A 27,344-nucleotide genomic window follows, 5' to 3' on the forward strand; every position below is an offset into this window, starting at 1 on the left:
TTGGTTTAGCTTTGACAGTCTTTAGTGGAAACACTTCAGGGTATTTAGTGGCATAATCTGTTATGACCAACATAAATCTGTTTCCTGCCTTGCTCTTCTCCACCGGGCCCACAATGTCCATTCCCAGGCGTTCAAATGGTGTACCAATTATTGGAAGAGGTTGGAGGGGCACTTTACTGGGAAACTTAGCTGATGTCTGTTGGCACTCTGGACAGCTCCTACAGAACTGTGCCACATCTTTCTGTAGGCCTGGCCAGTGAAAGTAGCGCTGGATCCTCGCTATGGTCTTATGCTTCCCCAGGTGGCCAGCCCAAGGAATTGAATGACCCAGAGTGAGGATTGTGTCTCTGGCCACTTTTGGAACCATCAGCTGTCTAACTGACTTGTAGCAGCGGTAAAGGATGCCATTCTCTAGAACATAGCCTCCAGTGCTAGGCTTGTCCCTTCCAACCCCGCTGCTCCCTCTGACCTCCTGCAGAAACCCAGCTAGGCTTGTATCCTGCTGCTGCAGCTGTCCTATATTCTCTGGGAGCTTAACACCTAGTGGTAAGTCAGGGGAAACACAGGGCTCCACTGCTGTGTGCCTGAACTTCTCCTGGCGCCTCTGCCGGCGAGATTTACAAGGTTTACTGGGACCTGATTGGATTTCCGCATCATAGAATGGTAGAGTATTTAAAGTTTGCACCATCTCATCTGATTGTTTTGCCTGGGCCCGTGTCAGAGCTACATTACAGGGCTGCACTGGGTGGATCAAATCCAGAAGAACAGGCAAATCATGGCCAAGTACTACAGGAAACGGAAGATTATCTGTGACCCCAACACTCAGCAAATAAGTATTTCCTTGCACTTTCACATATACATTTGCTGTAGGGTACGGTTTTTCATCTCCATGAACACAACAGATGGAAACTGTCTCAGTAGTACAAATGACATGATCAGGAACATAATGACGATGCACCAGAGTTTGTGTGCTTCCTGTGTCAATGAGTGCTTTAAGATTCTGCCCATTTATCTCAACTGAGGTCACTCTCAGGGGCTGTTGAGCTCTCATGTCAGGTCCACATTTCTGTCTTGGTACATAGCACATCTGTGTCAACTTTACTGAATTTTGAGGGCACCTTGGTTTTGTGTGACCCTCTTGACCACATAAGTAGCAGATGAGGGGTTTAAAGTTCTTTGGGTTAAAGTTCTTTGAGTTAACATTGGAAACTGTTTGATTCTCCCTTACAGGAGGCTTACCAACAGGCAGTGCTGCCCCTGAGGTGTACTGATCCAAGCCTGGTTTTGGGATGTATTTAGTTGGCTTCCAGGATCTGTAGGCCCAGGACTGGTTCTTTGGACGTGCTGCCACAAACACGTCAGCCAAGGAGGCGGCCTTAGCTGCAGTCTGAGGATCCTGTTCTTTAATCCAGACCTGGAGCTCGGGAGACAACATTCGTAAATACTGCTCAAGAATAACAGTTTCACCAATTTCTTCAATCGTTTTGTTTTTTGGTTGTACCCACTTCACATAAAGTTCTTTCAGTCTTACATACAGTTCCTTTGGCGTTTCCTCAGGCTCCACCTGAAGAGCTCGGAACCTCTGTCGATAAGTTTCTGGGTTAATATCATATTTCTTGAGAATCACAGCCTTCACTTCCTCATAATCAAGGCTTTCATTGACATCCATATGAACATATGCACTCCTGGCTTTACCTGTTAGCAGTGGAATCAGTTGAAAAGCCCACTCTGACCTTGGCCACTGACAAGCAACTGCTATTCTTTCAAAGGTGATAAGGAAATGTTCAATATCATCTGAATCAGATAATTTTTGAAGTTTGGGTTCCCTAAAGAACCGAGACTGACCTTGTGTGGCTCCAGATTGCTGAACAGTTGCTGGAAGAGAAGCAGTCGGAGCCTGGATAGCAGGATTTGCATCTACCTGACGAGGTGTTAATGGAGCAGGTTGAGACACAGAGGCAGTCCGTGTCTGCACCTCTAGCTGGAGGAGACTGAACTGGTGTTGCAAAGACTTAAACCTTTCATCCTGCCGGGCCACCTCTTTGTTCCATTGGGCTTCCCGTTCTGTCTGCTGTCCCATGTATGCCTGCAGAATGCTCGCCAGATCTCCAATGGTAGGTTCGCTGCCCTCTTCTGCCTCGTCAGACACCCCACCAGTAGCTCCCTGCTCATCTCCCTCATAGTTTGATTGCTTCTCCATTTCCAGCTGCTGTCCTCGGCCACCACCTGCTCTGCTTACTCTCCCTCCTCTTCCTCTCATCCTTCAACTTCCAGAAAAAAAAATGGAAGGAAGGGGCAAAACGAGAAAAAAAAAACATGGAGAGGAACAAAGAAAAAAATACACCTGGTTCTCCACTGAATGATCCCACCACTGCCACCAAATGTCCGGGACCAAACAGCAAAGACCAGAGAACTCAAGGTGTAAATGTCCAAACAGATGTTAATTTATTAACAAACTCAATTCAAAAGAACATCAAAAGTATAATAATGAAAATACAAAAATAATCACTCTAAATGAGGGCCCTAATAACTTAAACTGAGGTCAACTTAAACAAACAGCAACTTAACTCAACATAACTGACCTCACAAATGACACACTAGGTAGGGCTTATATAGACAATGGCTAGCCGACAGACAATAGGTGGGGGAAGACAAACAACCTATCACACTCATAATACCATCAAAACATAATATAAACAAAGACTACAAAGTAGTAACCTAAACATACTAAATATAAACACTCAATTGAGAAGATTTAGAGTTCTTAAGTTTATGTGATAATTTAACTAAATCTCAAAGAAAAGGCAGCCTCCCCGCTGGCACCTCCAAGTTGGCCTCTTCCAATCACTGTCCCCACTTCCATAAGAGGCCACCTTGGATGGCGCCGCCTCCTTTCAGGTCTGGGGAGCTGCAACAAGACACACACATGGTGAGGTGAGCGAACTCAAACAAAGAGAATGTAAATCAACAGAATGTCAATCAAAATGCGTGCACTCAAATTAATCAACACCTGCCAATAAACGTGATTTTGAAAAGAACTAAATGTGTGTCATTATTTCAAAGAAAAGGCAAAACAAACTCAACTTAAAGGTGGTCACCATGTGTGGCCACCACAGAAAGACACAGAGAAGAGCCGCTTTGATTCAAATGCACGAGTTGGGCTTATCTGCAGGCTTGGTGTTGCAGCAGACATGATCAGAATACACGCCGCGCCGCCTGTCATGCATTGTGGGTTCAAGTGGGGATCTAGAGGGCTTTTGCCATCAGACTCCCTCCTTTAGAGTCTCTCTCCCTGCTGCAATGCAACGTAGGAAGACAACAGAGATGCCAGCAAACATATTTTTAAAAAAAGATCATGAAAGGCTCAGGAACAGAGCCGGTCGGTTTCTAGCACCTCCAGCCCCGCGGTGTGCAGGTCCTCTCCCTCTCTCCTGGAAGAAGAGAAGTGTTGGGTGAACAGTATATCAGCAGGACTCACTTCATTACCAGTGCAGTTCAAAAACTGCTGCCGCAAAGTACTCGAAGGGAGGTCTGATGGAAGACTGATCAATGAGCAACAGCTCTGCTTCGCTTTGGAGAAAAGTGGGAGCTGTAGTCTGCAGGAATTGATTGAGAGAAAGAGAGAGAGAGAGAAAGGAAGAGCAAGAGAGAGACATTGTTTTTGAATGGATCCACACACAGTGTACATCTGCATTCCTGCCCTCCGAACCCAGGGCTGACAGCTTTTACTGCAGGTCTTTGTTAGACTCGTTTTAAATGCGCTCCCAACAAATAACACCAATTCAAAGCACCGACTTTTGTACTTCAACTTCAGGCAAACTGAAATCGGTCACAGACAGAGCTCAGGAGAGTTATGAATGGGGTTAGTCTCACGTCTGCTGTGTGTGTGTGTGAGTGTGAGAGACAGAGAGAAAGAGAGAAAGAGAGAGAGAGAGCTCTTGTATGACCAGGCTTTATTGAACATCAAGGTAAATGTTGACATTTCAAGGAATACTTGTGTTTTCTCCACGGCTTTCACCTCCTGGCGATCAAACATGACAGGTGGAAGCCAACCTGTAATAAAGCAATAACCCTGTGGTTATAACTCTCCTCCTCTTCCTCCTCCTGCTGCTGCTGCTGCTGCTGCATTAGCTGGACCGAATCTTGTTTGATGTCTTCTTCTTTTTTGTTTGTTAGTTTGTGGATGTAATTACTTTGCGACACCGATCTGATCATATCTTCTTCGGTCTGTGTTTTCGAGCTGAACTGGGATTGACTGACAGACGGGATGAAGCAGGGTTTGTTTGGAAGTGTTTGGCCTAGTTAGGAGACACAGTGAGCTGTCCATGGTGCTGAATCCATCTCACATCTCACAAGTCTTTGACTCTTTCCACTTCCACCTCGGCCGTGAGCTTTATCGACAGCACATGCAGAGACTCCATAGAGGGTGACGGTATGAATTACGTTTCCCGGCACAGAAAGAGCAGTCTGATCAGAACAGATGGGCAGATCCGCAGTGTTATTTTGTATTCATTATCGTCGCCCGTCTCTCTTAATGTGAGACAACAATCATCACATCTTGTAGAAGAAAAAAACTGGACTCAGTACATGTTTTTTTTTCTTTTCTCTCTCTCTCGCTCTCTCTTTCTCAGTCGGGTTTATTCCATAAATTCTGCTTTTGCTGCACTGGAAAATAAGCCTCAAGTTTTCAAAGCAATACTGAGATAAAACAGAACATTTACAGACTTCTCTCTCTCAGGGATCAAAGTGTCTCCGTGTTTCATTATTTTGTTCGGTTTACCTCTTTAATCATGTTGCATTTTTTGCTTAATGTTTTCAATACCTGTAGATTTTTGCATATTTTTGTGCATTTTTTTCCCTACACTTTGGTTTCCATTCATTGCAGTCTTGTATGAATCCTTATTGAAATTCTCTTGAACCATGCTTTGTTGTGTGAAGATCAAGTATGCATTCATTTTATTTTATCTCGTCAGGTTACATCATTGTCGAAGTGTATGGTCTTGGGTCTGGATATGAATGAGTGTTTATTTCGATCACAGCATCAAAATTTCAACAGAACAAATTCAAGGTAGTAACAAATACTATACAGCTGGTCGAAAAGGGTTGCGGCTGAAGCAAAGCTTATAGCTGCCGCACCCTAATAATGATAAAGTGAATTTAAATACAGTATAATGAAAAACACAGTTAGTGTCCGTTTACACTGTTCAGCATGATGTGTAATGTCTCCTGAGCTTCAAGTCTGAGAAAAATGTATCACATGACTGTGACCAAAATCACTCCTTATTCAGAGTCTTCAGCATACACTGCGTTTTTATTGTCCACCACATTATGTAAGCGTCCAAACAGGCTTCCAAAATGTAAATGTACTGAGTAAACCACTGAGCATCTATTATATAAGGAGAAGTGAGGGTGAGGTAGTTGAATGAGGGACTTATCCTGGACACAGCCATGGTCATTTAATAGGCAATGAGATTATATTAGGCTCCTGGTTGCATTATGGGAACTGTAGGATCGGCTCTGTCTGTTTTTGACCCATAACAGAGACCGAAATGTGGTGGACTACAGATAAATCAGGCAAGTTGTTCATTTATTGTCTTGTTGTACAGAGGGAAACTGAAGACAGTGGATGGAAAGAACACAACATCTGAATGTTTAGTGACACAGTTAATGTGATGGTAACCGTGTAAAGAGCTGAAACTCAAAATGAACTGGTTTGAAGTCAAGTGAACGCAGATATCTGAAGAGAATGACTGGTAGCCTAAATACACTGAAGCCTTTCACTTGTGATTTGCCATCTCTCTCTCCCTCTCTCCCTCTCTCCTCCTCCCCCTCTCCACCTCTCTCTCTCTCTCTCTCTGTAGAGTTTGTTGCTGGTTGCAGCAGCAGTGTCAGTGGCTCAGTATCTACCCCGGCTCTGCTGGCAGCCTGACGGACAGAGGCAGTGCTCCTCTCTCTCTTTCTCTCTCTATCCACCGACCTACCTGTCTCTCTCTCTGTCTCTCCGTCTGTCTGCTTCTGTGCGTCGTCTTTAAACGCATCTCTAGGTGTTAACACATAGACACACAGGGCTCGGTAATGGAGACCACCACTTCCACCACCACCACCACCGTGCACCGGGGCTTTTGCTTCCCGCTCCGCCGCCGGAGACGCGCAAACTGAACCGGGACAAATAAGGCGTCAAAGGACAAATACCGGTTCTCTACGGGGGAAACACCGACGCTGCTGCCGCTGCTGCCGCTGCTGCTGCTGCTGCTGCCGTGACGCTCCCTGTGTCTTCTTCTTTACTTCCTCCTCTATCAACACGTCTTCTCAAACAGATGCTCTGCTCGGGAAGTTACGCACAAAACACGGATACATCCTCCAAGTCGTCTTCTTCCAATTTCCAGGAGACGAGGCGTGCTGCTCACCCTGAGGTAAACACACTACACACACAGATGCGGACACACACATTTCCATACACAGACACACACAAAAACACATAGGCTACATAACATGCATAGACTAAAACTGTTGAATTGCTGGGTGATGTTTGTGTCTCGCAGCCTACGCGTTGCCCACTTGCACGCGTGCAGCTGTTTGTGTTGTGTTGTGTTGCGTGTGAGTGTGTGTGTGTGTTTTACATATTAAGTCAGATCTGTCAGACAGGAGTGAACATTTCGTCCGAAGTGGGTGGGGAGGTGACTCATGCTGATTCAAACGCTGTTTTTGGACTCAGTACTTCCACTGCGCCTTTGCAGGTTTTAAAGATATCCCATAGGCTATAACGGGGTTCTGCTTCTTGAGCCTTTCTCCGGCGCTCCGGTACAGGACGTGCATGGGTCCGCCTGTGTGTGTGTGTGTGTGTGTGTGTGTGTGTGTGTGTGTGTGTGTGTATGTGTGTGCATGAACAGAAAAAAAAACAACAGTGGGCGATCTGTCTGTGTGATGTTGTGCTGTGTGTCTGAAATGATGCAGCTCCTCCTCCGCGCTTTTCTCAGCAATATCATTTTTGACAGGTCAGAGAGAAACGCGTAATGGAGGTTTTTTTTTTTTTTTTTTTTTTTTTTGGAGTCTTTGGGTGGTATGTGTGTGGCTACTGGCCGGCTGACATTTGAGGCTTGTCAGCTTTGGTTAATGACATGCTAATCACAGACTACAGGATTAGTTCCCTGCATGTGGAGGTAAATGAAAGACAGGAGGGGAGAAAGTAGGAGTAAATATGAGCTGGAAAGCTGCTGTGCCAGGGTGATGTTGGCATTTACCAAGATATGGTGTCTACAGTTGAATATTTTTACTCACATACTGAGGCAGCAGACTGTATATTATAAGATATTTTAGGGGGAGGGAGGCCGTCGTCAGAGTTTAATGCATTTTACAGCTGTACTGTATTTTCTACATTGCCTATTTATGATGTCTGACTGCAGACCTGAGGAATAAGAGCTTGCTCTCCTCCACCACAGTGTCAGGTGGCCCTGAGGAGGCTGACTGTCTCTATTCACTGTTAAACATCAAGAGCCATCGTTTCATTGGGTGAAAACACTCCAAACTAGACGCTCTTCACAATCATGAACGAAGTGGGGTTTGTTGTTTTGTGTTGTTTTTTATTTACACTGAAAAGAGACGAGCAGAACTGGCATCTGTTTTCTTATTTTTTTTATTTATTTTTTTTGTAGCAGATGCAAAGTTAGTTTTCTGTAAATAATGATAAATCTGTTGTGGGGGTCTCTCAAACAGCCGTCAAGTGCCCAGTGGAGCATCCCAACATTTAGCCCTGTTTCCAGAGATGACGATTTAGCTCCGACTCCCCAGTCCCATATTTACAAGGTCAATTACTCCACAAACTCAAATGAATCACCCGCCCAGCTCCGTCCACTCAGCAGCACTCACTGTCCCACAGCATGGATGAGCAGGGAGGGGGGAGGGAGGGAGGGGCATCTCAGAAAACTGAGGATGTGAGGCGTTGTTCTTCTTTCTTCATCATCTTCTCTGCAAAAATCTCGACCAAACACTGTATAAATAATCAGAAGAATCTGGCCGATCTGTGTTTGGCTCTTCACAGGAAGCTGTATTTCCAGATCCTGCTGCGCTCAGCCGGGGCCTAACAGTCAAGATAAATCAATAGTATTTTTCCCAACAGTTTAATCAAATTAAGTCGAGTGCTGCCCCCGCTGCACAGATGACACAAGACAAGTTGTAGTCGCTTGATGTACTACAGTACAACAACAACGTGCGCGGATCCTTTAGTAGGTTGCAGTGTCTTTCATTCCATCAAATTAACAATGGATTTAGGTCTAGCTACCCTTTTAGCACAGCTTTTTGAGTGACCTGAAAAGCAGCCTAACTGCTGCGTTAGTGGCCTCAATTTGCTTCAACTGCAAAAAAAAAAGCTCTCTTATGCACTGTCACACACTCTACCTCTCTCTCCCTCCTGCTAGTATGCACTCACTCAAACTGTGTCTCATCGCATCTCATCACTCTCAGCAGCACTCTGCCCTCTCTGCTTGTCACACACATACACACACACACACACATACACGTACACGTACATGCACATGCACACACTCAAAGAAGCATACCAGCCCACAGCCATGTTGGGTATTATTTGATATAAAAATACAAAAAAAAAAGCTGTGATCTTTGCACTCAGCTCTCATATGCATCCTCCTGTGCCTCAGTTTTACATTTTTGTGGGTATATTTATTTGGTTTGTATGTTCGTTTGTTGACACTGCACTGAGTTGTTGTCACCTACTGTACGCTGCTACAACCTCTGTAAACTTAGAAAAAGGTTATCTCTTTATCTAAGGCTGTTATGAATGAATGAATGAATGTCTGTTCTGACTCTCATTGTGTGGGACAGAACGACAGAAAGAGAAAATCTAAACCACAGCGGTATTTCAAGGGCAGGTCATTTCTATTTTCTCTGTTTGCGCAGCAGCTACGTATATTGCAAAGGGCCATTTATAATGTATAGCGCAGTCCTGTATTAAATATCTGCAGAGTCGGAGGTGTGTATTCCACTGCTCAGTCAGTCAGAGCGGGTGGGGGGCAAGATTACACCACATTGCATCAATGGAGAGATGAAGGGAATAAGGGGGAAAATGAGAAAAATACCTTCCTGCTTGTGTTTCTGCAGAAAGTTTGCTGCCTGTTGTCTTTATTTGGAGAGAGTGTATGTGTGTGTGGCTCAGTAATGATTAATATTTAACCGGATGCTTTAATGTTACTGCAGTAAATACGAGTTACAGTGCCGATGCCTCCCACAAAAGGTTAAAAGACAAAAAAAATTGTGATGTCACCGTCGCTGGAGTTTTCAAGGATGAGAACATAAAAGGATGTCGCACGTATCAACAGACTCGACTCTGAAGCTGCAGAAACAGATAAAGTAGCAGTGGAAGTCTATATTTAAATGGCCTCACTAGAGAGATAAGATGTTGTTATCCCCCCTCCTCGCCCCCCCAGTAGGGAAATTGCGCCTGGAGAATGAAGCAAAGCTTTTATAGCCTACCACTGTGTCCTTTTATACTTGTTTCTCAAATCGAGCATTTTAGAGATTGATCACAGCTTCAAAATCTATTTACAATATTGTTATGTGTTGTTTTGGATGAAGAATGTGCGTCTGCTTTGATATGAAAGCACACACAAAAAAACGGCATCACATTTATTTATTTACCCTCCACACAGCAGTCGTTGGCAGGTACAATCAGCTATGTCAAAACTGAATAATTGACACCAAGAGGATTTCAAACAATCACCTGTTTGCCAAGGAAACGATTCCGAGCTGCTGGTGGGATGTTGTTGGACAACAGATAAATATTCCTTATTATCAGATAATTGAGATGCTAGAAAAGCAACAGGATACTGTACTGTCGGCAAACTGGGATCAACGCTCAGCAAAGACTCCAAAGTCACCGTCGGTAATTTGTTTTAGGGAAACTGCAGTGATTGCCATGAAAGATAATTGAAATGAATGAGAGCAATGTTTGTCATTCAAATTCATGTCCTGGCAGAAATCTCACCCATCTGCTGATTAGTGAATATGACACCAACATTCACTAAATAGTGTGTGTGATTATAGGAAATGTCAGTGTTGTCAGTGCTGCTGCTGCTGAACCTCCTTCCTGTTTTTTTGTGTGTGTGTTGTTTTGCTCACTTTTTTCCTCCCCGGCTCGCTCTTACGTCAGACGTCCACATTTCACTTGTCATGAAATTTGCTGATTCTGTTTTTGCTTAAAACCAAACACTTGGAAAGAGGTCACACACCCCCACCCCCACTCTCCTTCTCCTAACCCTCCTTCCCTCCCTCTCTCTTTCTCTCCTCCACCCACTTTTCCTCCAGAAATCAAAGCTGAGCGGTACATGTATCGCTGACATGACATAAGACTCTTTTGACATCAATTAAAGCCTCCTCCACTTGTCCAAAAAAACCCGAGAATCTCCACTCTAATTAAACCGTACGTCTCACTTCCCCCCCAGAGGCTGCAGGCTGAGGAGTGGGTGCCAAACCATCTTTCCACCTGCCCTGCAGCTAATGGCCGTGCTAGCTGGTCTGTGCTGGGATACGAGGTGTTGGCAGAGGTTCAGGCTGGCGACAGGAGGGGGTGGGGGCTGTTGTACTTCTGCACACAACATGACGTGCTACTATGGTCTGTGTGACACCAGGAAGCGCTCATTAACACAGCAAAGAACAGTTTGTGTTTTTGCACCGTGGGGATGTATCACAATTCACAACCCACTTGTCAAAATACAGGAATCTGCTAACTCCTGGTTTATTGGGGATATTTTTGAATGAAATTATTAAATATATTTACTATACTATTTATTTATATTTACTATAAAGAGACCCAGAGGAGTTTGCTTTTGGTTATGAAAGAGTCTCATATTAATGTGGATGAATCTATGTTACCCACGCTTGTTAATGGGTCCATTTTTGATAAATATATGGTTTTGTCTTTATAGTTATTTTGTTATTATATTTAGTGGTCGGCTCGCCCAGCATTTCAGTTTCCTGGGAATAACGCCACCGGATCGCCGTTTACGGTCGGAACTACGACGGTATCTGATCGTCTTCGAACCTTCGACTTTCATTCTTGATGAATGAAAACATTCTTGGCAAATGTTTTCGCTTTCCTCCGTCTTGCGCCGGTCCAAGAATTTCACCGTGCGCGCGGAGGCTCATGGGAAATGTAGTGTGAAAACAGTATCGGCAAAGTCTGGTAGGTCTTAGAGTTTTTACTCAATCCCTGCTTTATTTTTGTTATGTTTTTGTTGTGTCTTTATTGTATTTTGTCAACTATTGATGGATACTTCTGTGAGGCGAGGAGTTTGTTCAGGAGAGGAGCTTCTTTCATTAAAATCAGAGCAAGTCTGGAGGACACCACAGCAGCCTGTTCCAGCTGAGATGAAGAGGTGCTTTCATGGTTTACCGTGCTGTTGTAGCAAAGGTGGAGGCTTGGAGGTGGTAGATGTAGCTACTGTAGGTCCTTTCTGCCGTCAGCCATCATGGGAAATATCAACTTTCTGCCCAGCAAGAGTGATGAAGAGCTGGAGATGTTGGTGAAGACTCAGGAAGTCTTGGCAACAGCTGAAATTCCATGGGAAAATCTCCATGAAGTCGTTGACTAAACATCCTGAGGCATTTTTGATAATATCAGGAGACTTCAGTCATGTTTCTCTGATGGATTCACTGGGGGATGTGGTGGAGAGATGCACACTGAAGATGGTAGAGGCCTGTCTGAACAACTCCATGACGCCTTGATGGACCAGTGGTGGACGGCTCCTCTCTCTTTGTTGTAGGATGGAGAGATATAGACTAGATTAGAAGATCCTTTGTACCCACAGCCATCAGGATTTTTAAATCTTCTGCAAATGGTAGATGAGCTGACAGACAAATGAATTTCCCTTTGGGGATTAATAAAGTCATTCATATCGTATCCGTACCCACTCCTACTTAAAGCGAGACTCTGCACTGTATGGGAACTTGGCATTTAAACTCAGTGAACTGGAGGCTGAACGGTTGACATGATAATATTTAGTTTGAATAGCACGGCGGCACACTAATGCTAATCGGCACCATATGAGAGCACTGGTCAGACATGGTAAAAGGCACCGTGTGCAAAGTTTGCATACTGATTTGCCAAATGTTTATCTCTTGCCTGTTTAAAATGCGCGTCATGTTTCCAAACAAGCATCCGCAGAAAGAAACATTCCTCATACGGCGGCTCCTGCATATTTTTTCTATTCTGCAAAGGCTTAAACTCTGTGGAACCCCAAGGATAATTATGCACTTTTCAAAGCTTTGCTAATGACCACGTCAAGTTGTGCAAAAAAAACCAAAAAACACCCACCTAAGGTCAACAAGGGTACGCCTGAGAGAAATTAAAATGATTCTAAAGGGTTTTTATTTCATTTTCAATGCCAGCTGCAGAACAAAAGCGTGATTTTGTTTTCTGTGTTTATGTATGTGTGTGTGTGTGTCTTTATTTCCATATTTGATGACCCAGCTTAGAAGAATATCTAGTGATCAGTCAGCCACTGCACCAGGAGACATCTGCTCGCTACATCTCAGTCGAGTCCCCTCTTGGCACTGTAACTGTAACGGGGGAGCGCACACATCCAGACTCCACAAATGGGAAAGTGATTACGATGCGCGTGTCAGGTGTTTACACTGTTTTGTGGAGACAAGCGCCATCCATCTGACGGCGCTTAACGCGATCAACGGACCGAATGCCCGGAAGAAAGTCGCAAGTTTTTAGTCGTGTGTGTGTGTGTAGTCAACCTGGATTCACTTCCTGTGTGCTAGAGCTGAGATTCTGCTGTTTTCCATCGAAGCTCTGGGGACTTTTTTCCTCCTCAGCTGTTCTGGCAGAGAAAGAGAGTGAAAGAGAGAGAGAGAGGATCTGTCTTCTTCTATGTGCTGATTACCTGGCTGTAACCTAACAAAGTGTGAGAGCGAACCGTGCCATGACTGAAGGATGCCAATGGAGTGTGAAATGCTGTTAGGATGGATTCGTGTCTCTTGTGTCTCCATGTATAGACTGTATACCTGCTGTTCTCTCTGTGCATCTGTATAAGCTGCATGTGAATAATGACCGACTGTAACGCAGACGTGCCTTTGAAGTGTTGTAAGAATTGTTTTTTTCTGTCTACTAGGCTGAAATGATTTCCCTTCAGTCCCCGCCATTAAATGTTGAACAACGACTTTTTTTTTCTTTTTATTAAAAAGCAGACTCATCTATGTATCCAGGCACATTTCAGTCACTGGTGAAACATTTTAAGCTTGTGCTGCCTGGCTCTGACTCACCAGAGGTAGGCTGCTGTGGTGGGTATAAGCCTGACATTGGGCGCCTATTTCAGGCGGCGTTCTCCTCCCTCTCTGCTTCCCGTTACCATTTGTTACCATTTCCAAAATCCCCCCCCTTTCACTACTGGAAACAACAACCTCTGGGCGAGCAACCTACACACTGACAAAGTGAAGTGTTGATGGAGCTTTCGGTTGACGAACACTTTCGTCTGTTTTTGTGGCATTTTAATGACTTGCACCGCCTGAGATGCTTGTTATACGTATAAAGAAATGCAGCCAAGTCCCAACGTTTGTCCCCAATAGCAGAACGATAATGGCTGCAGCGCCGACAAATCTCTGTGGAGAAACAGGTCTGGCCATGCGGGACTTGTTACTGTCTTAGCTCTCCTTGGCTGGAGGACTGGAGCAACTCTGCTGCTTCTGTTAAACTCCAGTGTGACACATTTGCTTTAACTGTTGAGCTGAACTCAACACAAGCCTTTCTGGGGCATCCCAAAAAACAAAAACGTTACAGCGCCCACCACATCCTATAGTTTCAAATCCTCTCAATCCTCCTCAAAATGCTCCGAAAAGATATTTTTGAATAAAGTATTTGTCTCAGTCTTCAATGTTTTGCAAAGTGAAGGATATTTTATACTGCAAATATTTTCCATAATAGATGGAATGGAAGACAAATATGTGATTATGAGGATTTGTTTATGCAAATCGTGCGATCGTTTTTGTTCCAACTCACATAATAAAGGCTTTTGAGATTAAGACGAAGAGATGGGACAATAAAATTAGAAGAAACTATATCAGTGTTCAACATCAGTGTTGTGATGAATTAGATAACACACCAAGTAGAGCTGCTCTACTTTGTATTGTACATACATTTATGCCCAATCTTTCTTTTTTGCTGCATCAGTTTTCCCTCCTTCACCCTAATCCTTCCTCCCACCACCAGTCAAGCCATCCTCTCCACTGAGCCACCTAATAACAAGGCTGTTCCACACTCAGGCAGGCATTAAGATGCAGACCCCCTTCTCTCCTGCTCTTTCTCAATGGCCTTAATCCTTTCCTCCTCTCTGCTATGAATGATAGCCTCAGCAACTAGCCCTCTGTCTCTGGCAGGCACAGGCACAGGGCGAAACACTAATGGTGAGAAAATGGCCGCAGTCATAAAGACGTGTCTCGGTGAGGAGAGGTCAAGCCATCAGCTGCTCGGTGATAACGGTGGGAGTGAAAAGGTCTCTGTCAGGATCCCAGCAGAGAGAGAGACTGTGGAGGACTGGCTGGTGTCTCTGTTGTACTGGAGGTTTAAATCTATCTGACATAACCCAGTGTCCGCCAGTTGACCCACCAATGTTTGGACTTAATGAATTCATTTGTACCAGTTAATTAATAAAGATGAGATCGTCCATCTGCATGTGTAAATTTACCTCAGTCATGTAGATAGACTGTTGATGCAGCTGTTTCCCCTGCATTTAGACAGATTTAAGAAGAAAGTAATTACCTGCATGGAAGAGTAGTTTATTAAAACATTATTTTTCTCTCTGCAAAAAATTCATCAATATCACACCAGGAGACCGTTAGCTCAGAAACACCAACATCTCTCCCTCCGTCTTTTAAAAACCATCTCACCTGACTCTTCCCTCATGATGTTTGTTTGCCCCTCCTCCTCCCCTCTCTCTCTGAGCAGCATCAGAGAGTTGTTCTTTATTAGCAACGAGGCCACTTCTCAGTCGGATGGAGCCTCATTGAGATGCGTAGCCCCCCCCCCCCCGCCGGAGAGCCAGGTGGAGAAATGAAATTAGAGGACAGAGGAACAAGCTGAGAGGAGGCCCACCTCTGTGTTCAATTTACTCCTTAAATGTATTCACAACGCCCTGGTAAACACCCCCCCCCCTTCTGTCTCTGTCTTTCACACAAACATGTACACACACACACACACACACACACACACACACACATTGCATCGAGATGAATGGTTTCACTTCGATGCTGTCTGTGAACAACACTGCATAATAATCTGAGTCGTCTGAGTCGCCTGTACGTTGCTGACTGGTAAATTGCACATTGTCAGCTTCTGAGAGTTTGTTTCCATTTTCACAGTTTATTACAGTAGCGAGCCAAAGAATCGAACATCCTCCGATAGATGTTAGTCAAGATGAACAAAAGCAAATGTTATCGAAAATGCTACTGTAAAGGCCGGCGGAAAAAGGCCAACGGTTTACTGACGATTTATGTGTTTCTGTTGACATTTTTTAGAAGAAACTTCCGACTTATCTGTTGGTACTGTTGGCACTGTCTTTTGGCTGATATACCTTTACAGTAATTTATTCCTCTGACTTTTAATCACTTTTTGATTACAAATCTTGTCTTTTATGTTATTGTTCTTGTAAGATAGTTGTACTTTTACCTCGACAATCTTTTTGCATGTTTGCAGGAAGTCGCTACAGAAATAACATTGAATTTATGCGAAGTTTCCTCCCTCGTTGTGCTACAGTAACTCACAGTTTTGCTTCTGTTCGTGTCCGTTCATGTATATTCAATATCAATACCTGCACATTGAGAGAATTAACCTGTGTCTCCTCATCGTGGCCCAACAAATCAAGATATCTCTAAAGCAATCAAATGTAATTGAAAGATGAACATGAGCCAAGAGAGTAGTAACTTTGATCAGTGCTTACATGCAGTTTTGAACATTTAAACACACACATGGATGCACAAGCACACACAAAGCCCCCTGCCCACACATACACAAGAGGAAAAGTCTGGTCTTTGCACAGATTAATCGGGGCTCGCCTTCAACACCCCCCAGTGATTGGTAAAACCACTTTAAGACTTTTATGGCCCTCCTATTGCTCCCACAGTTCCCACTGATATAACCACTCTCCCTCTCCCTCTTTCACATTGTGCATGTGTGTTGTGCGTTAATGTGTCTACACTGTATTAAAAGGAATATAATGCAATAACTACTGTATATCAGTTACAGCGATAAACCACCAGCTGCACTCAACCAAAATGAAGTTTGTAGTTCGTAAAGACAAAAGACTGAGCAGCCACGAAGGAGACCGTGCGTTAACGTTCGCTGTCGCTGCAGTTTAATTAAGGCGCTGGTCCAATATAATAAGTAGACCGCCGCTCTTAAGAAGCTGCCATGAGCTGCATGTATCTCTCTCTCCTCATGTCTGTGTGCTTTCTTCTGTACAAGGCAGCAGATGACTTCTTTTCTTTCACTGTTTTCTGATCTCGTCATTTGTCTCTCCTCGTTTTTTCTTTTTTTCTTTTTTTTTTTTACGTCAACGTCTGAGCAGTTTCTGGTCGTCCGTGGTTGGTTGCTTTTCACTCCCCCAGAGATTTCCTCCTGTGTACCAGTCTACCTGTACCTGCAGTATTATCAGGTGGTAAACCAGGGCTGTGTTTATATGACATGTCACCACTTATTACTTAGGCTATACCGGGGTAAGCTGGGATGCATAATTCCACTATTATTCTGACACTAATTGCATCTTAATAAATGCAGCATTTACCTCAGGAGAAATAACAGTGTGGCTCAGGCGAACCAGGCTGCAAAGGAATAAAAACAGAGAGTTTCCTGCACTAATTGCCCTAAATGATGCTGATTGAAGTGGCACCAAGACGTACTGTAATGCACTAGATGCCACATGAGTTATGGCACACGTTTCGTCGGATGTGGATCTCTGTTTGAATTTTGATGAGTGTGTGTGTGTGTGCAGCAGTGGAGAAAGATTTATCGCAGCATTTCTGATTCAAACTAAGATGTTTGCCTAATGAAAGTTTAATTAAGTGTTTGTCTGTGTGTGTTAGTGTTTGTATGTGAGACATGCAGTGCAGCAGAGACATTCCCTGTAAATACTCCTCCATTAGGTCTCATGGCTTTTATGTCCACCGCTTCATTTTTACGTTATTTACCTTTCTGCTTTTCTTCTTCGTGTATTGTTTTCATGCTAATTTATCTCCATCTTCTTGTGGTCTGTTTCCATTTTTTTTGAATTCCTTTGAATCTCCGAAACACTTTGATATGCCCTGTGTTTGAAATATAAATAAACCTGCCATGCCTTTTCGATATGAGTTGTTTTGGAGTAATTACTGGAGTCCTCTGCAGCACAGACCTGTAGGTGACTCATAAAGGATATCACAGAGACAGAGGAGAAATAAACAGGAGAGAGAGGAGCGGAGGGGAATGTCAGGGTGGTGCAGATAAATACAGAGACAAGGAAACTGCCAGATGCCATCCCCACTGATGAGTGGAGAAGCTCGGCGAAAATAGACATGTATTTAATTTGGTATATGAGGAAATCTATATAATCGGGGAATTGCCTTTGATCTGTAACAGCAAAAAGAGCGTTTCCCCTATACAGCGAACTCATGTCAGGTTTCTCATCTTCTCTCCTATTGTTCTCTGTCGGTGTCAATCAAGGCTTTGTTGGACTTTCTGTCTTTAGATAGTGACTTTTCTGTGGCTGCCAATCAAAGTGCTGTTCCCACCAGATTAGAGGCTGATTCCACGTTTAATTTTGGTTCATTTGTTTCTTCTGCAGTCAGTAAAACAAGGTTCATCATCAGTTTCAGCTGTGCAGCACAAGAGTACAAGTTATTGTGTGTTGCACAGCATGCAGACATGTTGTGTTTTTGTGTGTCAGCGATCCAGTGTGGCAGGATTTAAAATATTTGTCAGTTTACCGCTTGTTCAGGGTGAAATGTATCTATACTTTTTCTTTTTAGCACTTTCTGTGCTAATGTTAAAGCTAAGCTGGCTATGTAGCAATAGTAAATCTTACAAATAGCTTCCTCCTGTTCTCCTGGAAGGAAGGACGAAAGGAAAGGAAAGGAAAAGAAAGGAAAGGAAAGAAGGAAGGACACAGGGATAGAAGGGAAGAAGACAGGAAGGAAGGACAAAGGGAAAGATTGGAGGAAAGAAGGAAGGGAAAAGGGAAGGAAAGATAGATGGAGGGAGGGAACAGTTCGGATCAATTGGGTAAAGAGGAAGGAAGAAGTAAGGACAAAGGGATGGAAAAAGGATTGTGGAAAGAAGGAAAGAAAGATGGAGGGAGGGAACAGATATGTTCAAGGAAGGCTGAAGGGAAAAAGAATTGTGGAAAGAAGGAAGGGGAAAAAAGGAAGGAAAGAAAGATGAAGGGAAGGAGGGAACAGATTTGTTCAAGGAAGGAAGAAGGAAAGAAGGAAGGTAAAAAAGGAAGGAAAGAAAGATTGAGGGCGGAGGGAACAGATCAGATCAATTGGATCAAAAGCGGAAGGAAGAAGTAAGGATGAAGGGAAGGAAAGAAGGAAGGGAAAAAGGATTGTGGAAAGAAGGAATGGAAAAAGGAAGGAAAGAAGGATGGAGGAAGGGAACAAATTGGGTCAATTTGGCCCAGAAGGACAACAGAAGGGTAAAGACCCAATATATATCAAGACCTCTGGTGTCTCATAAAGAGATGTTACCGCTTCTCTAAACCTTTAGTAACCTTCCTCGCCCTACATCAGTGGCTGTTGATCCGGTCAGAAGACAAACAAGGTCATCTATACCAGTCAACAAAGACGCTGGTCTCGACTGAACCTCCTGGAGTGACCTTGTATCGTCTCAGGAGAATACAGCTAATTATGTCGTCCGTGTTTTTTTTGCAGCCTCACGGTAGCTTAGCACTGCAGAGCTAATTGATGCTAACCCTGCCCCGGCTCACTGTCGATGGGCTGAGTCACTGACGAGTTGTCAGTGCATTTGAGAAGTAGTTGTGAGGGGAAGAATAAGGCCTCTTGGCACCAGAGCACTTAACATATTACACCACCAGCTTTTTACTGCACCGGATGACAGATGTGAGCAATAAGGATAAAAGATCTCAAGACAAATATTTTCAGATTTGTGTAGAAAGGCAATGAAACACTTCTTTAATCTGCATCATCGATTACTGCCGGCTCTACATCCTATTTTTTTGTTGTGATAATAAGTTACTGTTTGGGCTGTCAATCGATTAAAATACTAAATCACAATTATTGCACGAACGTCCATGGTTAATCACGATTAAACGCAAACTAATCACACATTTCTACATGTTGAAAATGCACTAAAGGGATATTTCTCAAGCGGTTGATGTAACTTAATTATACATTATGAAAAATAACAACAAATATTGTCTGGAAAACCTCACTGCATTTTTGAATACGCTTGAAAAATATGCTTAAATAATAACACGACAAGCCCAAGTCCATCAGGCACAGATATTGCATATTGACCTGCTCAATTTAACATCACTCATTAGCATGAGTACTGAGAAAAACATCCTTTGCTTTTAAGCTTGAACAACAGACACACTATTCAACACATCCACTGATCAGCTAAATATTCTGTCGTCTGCATGAAGATCCCTCACACTTATGAAGCAAATCATGCAGTGTTGATGCATGGGATCAAAACAGTATAATAGAAAATTAAACAGCAATAGATATGGTAAGGTGAACAGGAAGAGTGAAGTATAATACAGACTTACTGTAGGATAGTGCTGTAAGGCTGTCAAATAGTAATAGTATAAATGTAGTTCTGTGCAATCTATAGGATCTACACTGCAAAAACTCAAAATCTTTCCAAGAATATTTGTCTTATTTCTTGTCAAAAAGTCTAAATTTTAGTCAAAACTAATCAATTTCCACTTAAAATAAGACTCATCACCTCAAAATTAACTTGTTTTTAGATCATTTTCACTTGTTTCAATTAATTTTCAATTGAAATAAGTAGAAAAATCTGCCAGTGAAAGGAAGTTTTTTGTGCTTGTAATAAGAAAGAAAAACTTGATCCACTATCAGATTTTTCTACTTATTTCAAGTGAAAATTGCTTGGAACAAAAGCAAAAAGTGTCTAAAAACAAGCTACTTTTTAATGCGATGAGTCTTATTTTAAGTATAATAAGATTTGTTTTGACTAGAAATGATATTTTGACTAGAAATAAGACAAATATTCTTGGTAAGATTTTGAGTTTTTGCAGTGTAGGTATAAATTTTGGAAATAATGTTTTGTTTTTGCGGGGTATGAAAGGTCACCTACTCATTCACTGCATATTGACAGTATTTGTAGAAACTCCCGAGTTCATGAGTTTAATGATATGGTGCTGTTGACGTAGCCGCTGATCTGTGACAACAGTTTAAGGGGGGCCCCAGTCAGACAACGACCTGGAGCATAAATAGTGTCAGAGAGTCGAGCCAAACCTCAGAGTGAAGTCTAAAAATGGATTACCAGCCAGATGAGTTATCCTGCCTTGCTGCATTCTGCGCCGTAGCAGGCGAGAAAATGATTCATGTAACAGCATTCTCCACAATAATGAGCACTTGGCCACGACGCTAACTGACAAAGATTGAGGAAGTCGTGCCCTTTACCTTCCTCCTCCTCCTCCCTACCTCCTATAGCATCACTAGAGGAGGTTTGGTCTCAGAATGACTTTATTAGAGTTGATGCTCCAGCTGATGCATGGAGATGGTGCAGATTATTATACTTTTATCATGAATCACAGAAGCTACAGGCTGGTAATGAAAAGGACGGCTGCACTATAAACCGCAAAAACCTTTTATAGACAAGTGCAGCTGGTAGATATGATGTCTCAGACTCCTCCAGTAAACATTGCACAATGAGGATTTATCTCACCTTTCCAGCACTCTGAGTTTATCTTTATCACTGACTGACTGTGCACATACAGTATTGAACAAAGCTGCTTCTCCTTCACATGCACAGTGCTTGTTACGCTGTTGTTTTCTCATTAATTAATTTAATAGTTTGGATATAATATAATAAATTCTCCATATTAGACAGAATAGAGCATGACATCTGGCAGAAAATACAAGTGATGGGACCAGGTGCCACTTGCTGCTCTTTTTTTCTCTCGATATTAACCTTTACTTCTGTCATTGTTTCTGATAAATGCTATATTCTTTCTTCTGTGGAAAGTTGTCACTGAGTTCACCTTTTGTAAAGTTTTGCAACAGAATTAATCCAAACTAAGACAATGAGCTAAAATGAAGACAAATCCTCTGCTTTAGAGGAAATCCATGCCCATTAATGTGCTGTAATGCAATATAGGCCGCTCACTGAATAGCATATTATATATGCGGGAGCAGAGAGAGTATTACTTCTGAGCATCTCATTAACCTTTAAAGTGCTGCATGATCCATGCTTTATGTTTTATGGCGACAATAACAATGCGCTGAGGTGACTGCGATTTTAAATGGGCTCCATTGATCAGTGTGATACCGAGGCCCCATTTAAAATGAATGAATCACCCCAATAAATAGTGTATTCATTCTTTCTACATGTGAATGAGACATTTCCAATTCAGTTAGTCATGTCGGGGCGTCTTTGCTACTATCATATGAATCATGTAACCTCCGTATTAAATGCCCATGACCTGTTTTTTTAACATTTTTTCCTCCCTCTGTGCTCATTGTATGTGTGGGCTTTGCAGTTGCACCAGCTGCATACAGCCAGCTTGAATCTGGCCCATATATGTTAATGCCATTACAGAGCAGATTATAATGAAATCATGTTTGAACATGAGCATTGCAGTGAAATAACAGACAAATGGCTTTCGGGGCAAAGGACTGTAAGCTTTATAAATGACTGAGCTTACGCTGAATCATTCTGCGTTTCACTCATCGCTGCCACCGAACTGAATTCACATGTGAATACGTTTTTAAAATATGGGACAAGAATAACACAATGATGCGGTACTTGTGCGTGCGAGCGTGTTGCTGCGTGGCTGGTGGTCTCTGTCTGTCTACAGCCGGCAGTCATGCCCCGTGTCCCTTCAATGGTGCCTAACATTGTTAGCTGACTGTGACAGACTAGCAGCGACAAAAAAAAAAAGAAAAAGTAAGAGAGAAATTGGTTGAAGGAATGATGCTAAATCACTAGTGTGACAAATCAATTGTATTCAGAGGGAGAGCAACACTGACTGCACTACAGCACTTAGTAGGAATAACAGCTGGAACTGACTGAGCTCGTCGCCTTGAGGGGGGTGGGGTCTTTGTGTGCATGTGCACTGTGTGTGTGTGTATGTATACATTGATTTGACTTTTTGTGTCTCTTTCCTCTAAACAAGACAGAGTCTGAGGCCATGCTAACGGTCCTTTGAAGCAGTTTTTTTTTCCACAGCTGTGCTTTGAACTAAATGCCAACATGCTCACAATGACAATGTGACACTTAACAAGCTGATGTTTACCATGTATATCAGCTCAGTGCTGTGTGTTAGGCACTCTAACATTTGCTAATTAGCTTAAAAGACAAAGTGCAGCTGAGGCTGTGTAGAGTTATCTAGTATATAAGCCTTGGAGGAATTGACAATTTGTCTTAAAGGGGATCTATGCAAGATTTTTACCTTAATTAAACAGCTTTGTGATGGTTAAATGACTTTTTACGAGGGAGAATGGTGGCTCTCTGACTTCCACCTAGCGTCTCATGGTAAAAAAAACGACCTTGCAAGATCAGCTGCTCTGACCCGGTGTCCCAGATCTTGTCTCGGCGGCACCACGACACATACACACCCTGTAATGTGTTATCTCTTGTCTATGACAGATAAGACTTCACAAATATACATTGTAAAATGTATACTGTATGATACATAACATTATCCACTGCTCCATGGATTCCCTTCTCGCTGGAGGGTTAGCAAAACAGTGATAAAGCACCAACAGACTTGCATAGTTCTCCTTCAACATTGGTGCAAAGAGAAGAAACACAAAGGGACCTTCACCCTCAATTTGACAAATTGCATGAAAATCCATCCAGTAATCGCAATAATAAACACAGTTGCAAAGTGCTTTACAACACACAATCATTTATATAGAGGATCCTTTGTACCTTAAGTCATCAGGCTTTTTGATTCTTCTACAAATGGTGATGAGCTGACAGACAAATTAATTTTCCTTTCGGGATTAATAAAGTAATTCATATTCGTATTCGTTTTTGTATTTGTATTTGTAATATAAAAGAATATACAGCAAATTAGACAAGTTTGTCTCATAGGGTTTTGCACAGCAGGAACAACAACATCCTCTGCCCTCAGGGGATCAGTAGGTGTTAGGACCATAGATGTTGCTATATTTCTACAGTAACAGTCAAAAACAACTGCCTGACTGGCTAAAACCACCAGGAAGCAATCCATAGTGTTAGTACATGGTGTCGTGCAGGCCGATCAGGATTGTGTGTCAGTGACTCACAATGACAAAGCACTGGAGGGGGGGGTGGGGGCTTGGTGCTTGCTGCTTGGTGCTTTGCTGATCTGTGTTGGGCTCCAGGAGAGCAGCACTGGAAGTAATGGAGGTCACACTCACTGCTTTTGTAAAAGATCAAGAATCCTCCCATGAGAGTTGTCACTACACGCAGGGAGCAACGAAAAGGAGTGAATGAGAACAAAATAAAGAAAATAACTTGTTGTTTGCAGTTTGTACTGTAGTTTGTCGGCAGATAAGGTGGAAAAGTCAGAGCCACGTTTTCTCCAGATAACACTTGAAGCGCCGGTGCTTGCTAAGTGGAGCACTGTTGCGAGATCGCAGCGACGGTTATTGTTGCCTTAAGGCTGTTTTACTGACAGACATGTTTCCTCCTCCTCCTCCTGCGGTGACAAGTGTCTGTCCTGAAGTGAGCTCGCTGCCAGTGATTCTCATGTATTGTGTATCAGAGAATCTGCAGTCTGCGCTAGCTAATGCCCGTAATGCTACTGAAAAATGAATATAGTAGCTACAATGGAGGAATAAAACATAACTTTGTGGTCTGACTGAGTGCCCAACAGCAGCAATCAATATATTCATCACATTAACTCCCCAAACTGAGTGTATCGCTCCCTGAAGGCATCAGGTTACAATGTGGAGCAGTGGGGATTTTACACTGTTTTCTATCATGTGAGATCAGTGAAGCTGTGATGTCATTAATATAGTGGAAGATTTATTTCTGACTAGTGCTAATGTGTCGTGTCTAAAAGCAAACGTTGTCTCAAACCGAGACAGTAGCTATGTTTCCATTCACATCCGATCTTCAGAAGACGGTGAAAACACCACTTTGATGAAGATGCAGCTGCACCTATAGCGTTCAATGCTACACTAAACCAGAGGCGACCTGTGGTTTGGGAACAGGTCGTGGTTGAAAAACAGTTCACAGAAAGCCTGTCTGTCCATATGTCCACCATCTTTCTTTGTTTACTCCCGCCATGTCTTTGAAAAGTCGGAAGTCGCAATCGCACATTTTATCCGGCAAACGACTGTTTCCATCAGCACTTATCGCATTAGCCTTTAATCGATCTGGAGAAAATTCGATGAGATTTTGTGAAACTTTTTGTTGATATTCATGACGTTTAATCAAATTTTACCATTTCCGTAAGGTATTTGATATAACTTAACGCGCATAAAAAAAACATGAGGATGGAAACTCACTAACTAAGGAGTCCAGAGAAATTCAACGACCAGATATGAATCCAGTAGATCACCTCTAGGGTTTGGTAGGGCATGAACTGTGCAGCATGAATGAAGTTATGTAATCATCATGTCAACATGGAGCAGAATCTCATAGAAATGTTCCCAAACATCTTATTGAATCCGCACCACAGAGCTGAGGCTGTTTGAGAGTGAATGAATGAATGAAGACTTTAATTATACAATAAGAGAAGAAAAACAAATCAAATCAAATAGTTAAAAAAAATACAAACATGCCCAAAAAGGACTAAGACAAAACATATGCTTATGTAATCCTACTTCTTCTCCATTACTCAATAAGGAAAAGGAGGCTCTACCCAGTAGCATGGTATTCCTAATAAAGTGCTCAAGTGTATAATATGGTCCTGTAAGCACCTATGGAGAATAGATAAACAGATAATGAACTGTAGTATAGACACTTGTAGTAAACTAGAGTGTGTCTCCATAGCATAGATTATCATTGCTGATAAATATTCTATATGAATAAATATATGTTTTATAAACGTATTACATTGTGTTATAAAGGCACCAATGCAGCAGCTGTTTTGTATAAGTAAGTCTTACAAGGCTTGATGTGCTAACGCCTCGGACCGTCTGGAAACAGTAGGTCACTGAACTGTTTGAAGATCAATGACCCGCGTGGTAATCAGCTCCCTCACACTGCTATAAGCTTTGTGCTTCAGTCAATCCACTTACTTATTCAACATCTCAGGTCATGTCGTGTGACCAAGGTCATCGGCAGAATTCACGCTATACACAACGACGGCACTGCGAGTAAATACATGCATGCGACTTGGTCCGGCTGAGCCATCTGGACGCTCGCTCACTGAGTGTGTCAAAGATGCTGTAAGAGGAGGTTGACCTTCACAGCGGCAGCACACTTTGCAGTTGTCCGCGGACGTTAGCCGGCCACATGAGCCCATGCATATTTGATGCGAAAACCTCACTCGACCTCTTCGCAAAGAACAACGGACACAGAGAGAGAAAGAAAGAGAAAGAGGTTTGTTTTTGTGTCCACAGCTTTTCATACCTGTGTCTTATGTGTGATTTATTCAGGTCTTTGTTGGTCTTCAATGACACAAAAATGGAGGCCCTTGAGTTCCTCATGCTTTAAATAGGCCAAATGCTGACCTGATTGCCTGCACTGCTGTCAGTGGAAATGGGACTGGTGCTGAGGAGAGGAGAGGAGAGGAGAGGAGAGGAGAGGAGAGGAGAGGAGAGGAGGAAATGTAAATGATGCTCCAGGATGAGGAAGAAGAAGACAAGTAATGGATGAATGAAAGTAATGAAGTGTTCCACAGATGAAGAATGATAGGGAGATGGAGGTGTGGTACTATGCACTAGCTGACTGTCGAGGTTGTCTTCACTGTGGAAATTACCACATACAGTGACTGCATTCACACATATGGATGTGCACACACACACACACACACACACACAGAGAGAGAGAGAGAGAGGGCAGAAATAGCCTTGGCTATTTTGACGCCACCTCTGTAAAATTGACTTCAGGAGGAAACTGTTCTTCAGTTAATCTGCAGCACTGACAGAGCGACCGGTTTGTTACACAGGAAATAGAAAGCGATGTGAGAGCATGATGGTGTGTGTTAAAGACAGAGAGACAGAGGAAGATAGAGACAGAGATATACTGTGTATACATACTTATGATTGCATATAAACGTGTTGTCTATTCAATGTCATCATTATTGTAGATGTTTTCCAAAAACCCTGCTTTCTCCTGAGGAAGCTAATGCCAGGCTGCTCTGAGGTCAGCTTCTGTCTCTTTTAATGCTAGTGCTTCATTCCTCCTTTGTTCCCACTGCACTCCCTCTCTCTTCCTCTGCCCCCCACCCTCCCCTTCACCCCACTCCTACTGCAGCTGCCACTGTCCTTGTTTTTTTTTTTTACCTCTACGATGACCTGGACCATGTCCAGACAACACAAGGAACCATCAGATTTTGTCTCAGTGCCAGCTTTAAGCTCCACACTCAGCCATCGGCGGCGTGTCAAAGTGTTTTTAAAAATAAAAAAAAGACTGAATTTCATCATCAAGGCCTAAAAACACTGATGTGTTTTGTGAACAAAGTGCCAATCCTGACATGGATGTGATTAGTGTCAGTTCTCCTTCCAAAATCTGTGCTCAGAGGGAAAGTTTGGAAACGATTCATCTGTCATCTTTGAGTTATTTCAGCTTATCGCTCCAGCATTTGAAACTGGCAACAGAAGCGCTATCATGGTGAGAATATATAAACTGTTAACATAGATGTGACTCATGTCACCAAAACCTGTTTTTTTTTTTGTTTTTCTTCCTCCTGCAGGATTTCATGCACTAGTTTGCATGAACGCCACAGAACAGTCTCAACTGGCGTACACACCGCTACACCTGGGGACATTTATGCTAAATGAAATGCGAGGAAAGAAAAATGCTGCGAGATTATTCTTGACTGAGGCTCGTCTTCCCATTAGTCCCCTTTTTGTCTTGTCTAGATGATCTATCACAGCAGTTCAGTTTGTGCTAATTCAAACTGATTAAAGGAGGAATAATCTCTGGAGGAGACGAGTAACATACTAAAAGCGAAGTCCACCACACAACAAACACAACGGATGAGGAGGAG

Source organism: Trachurus japonicus, chromosome 5 (genome assembly GCF_045865225.1).
Source record: "Trachurus japonicus isolate A0001 chromosome 5, Traja_1.0".
In the NCBI taxonomy this organism is placed as follows: domain Eukaryota; kingdom Metazoa; phylum Chordata; class Actinopteri; order Carangiformes; family Carangidae; genus Trachurus; species Trachurus japonicus.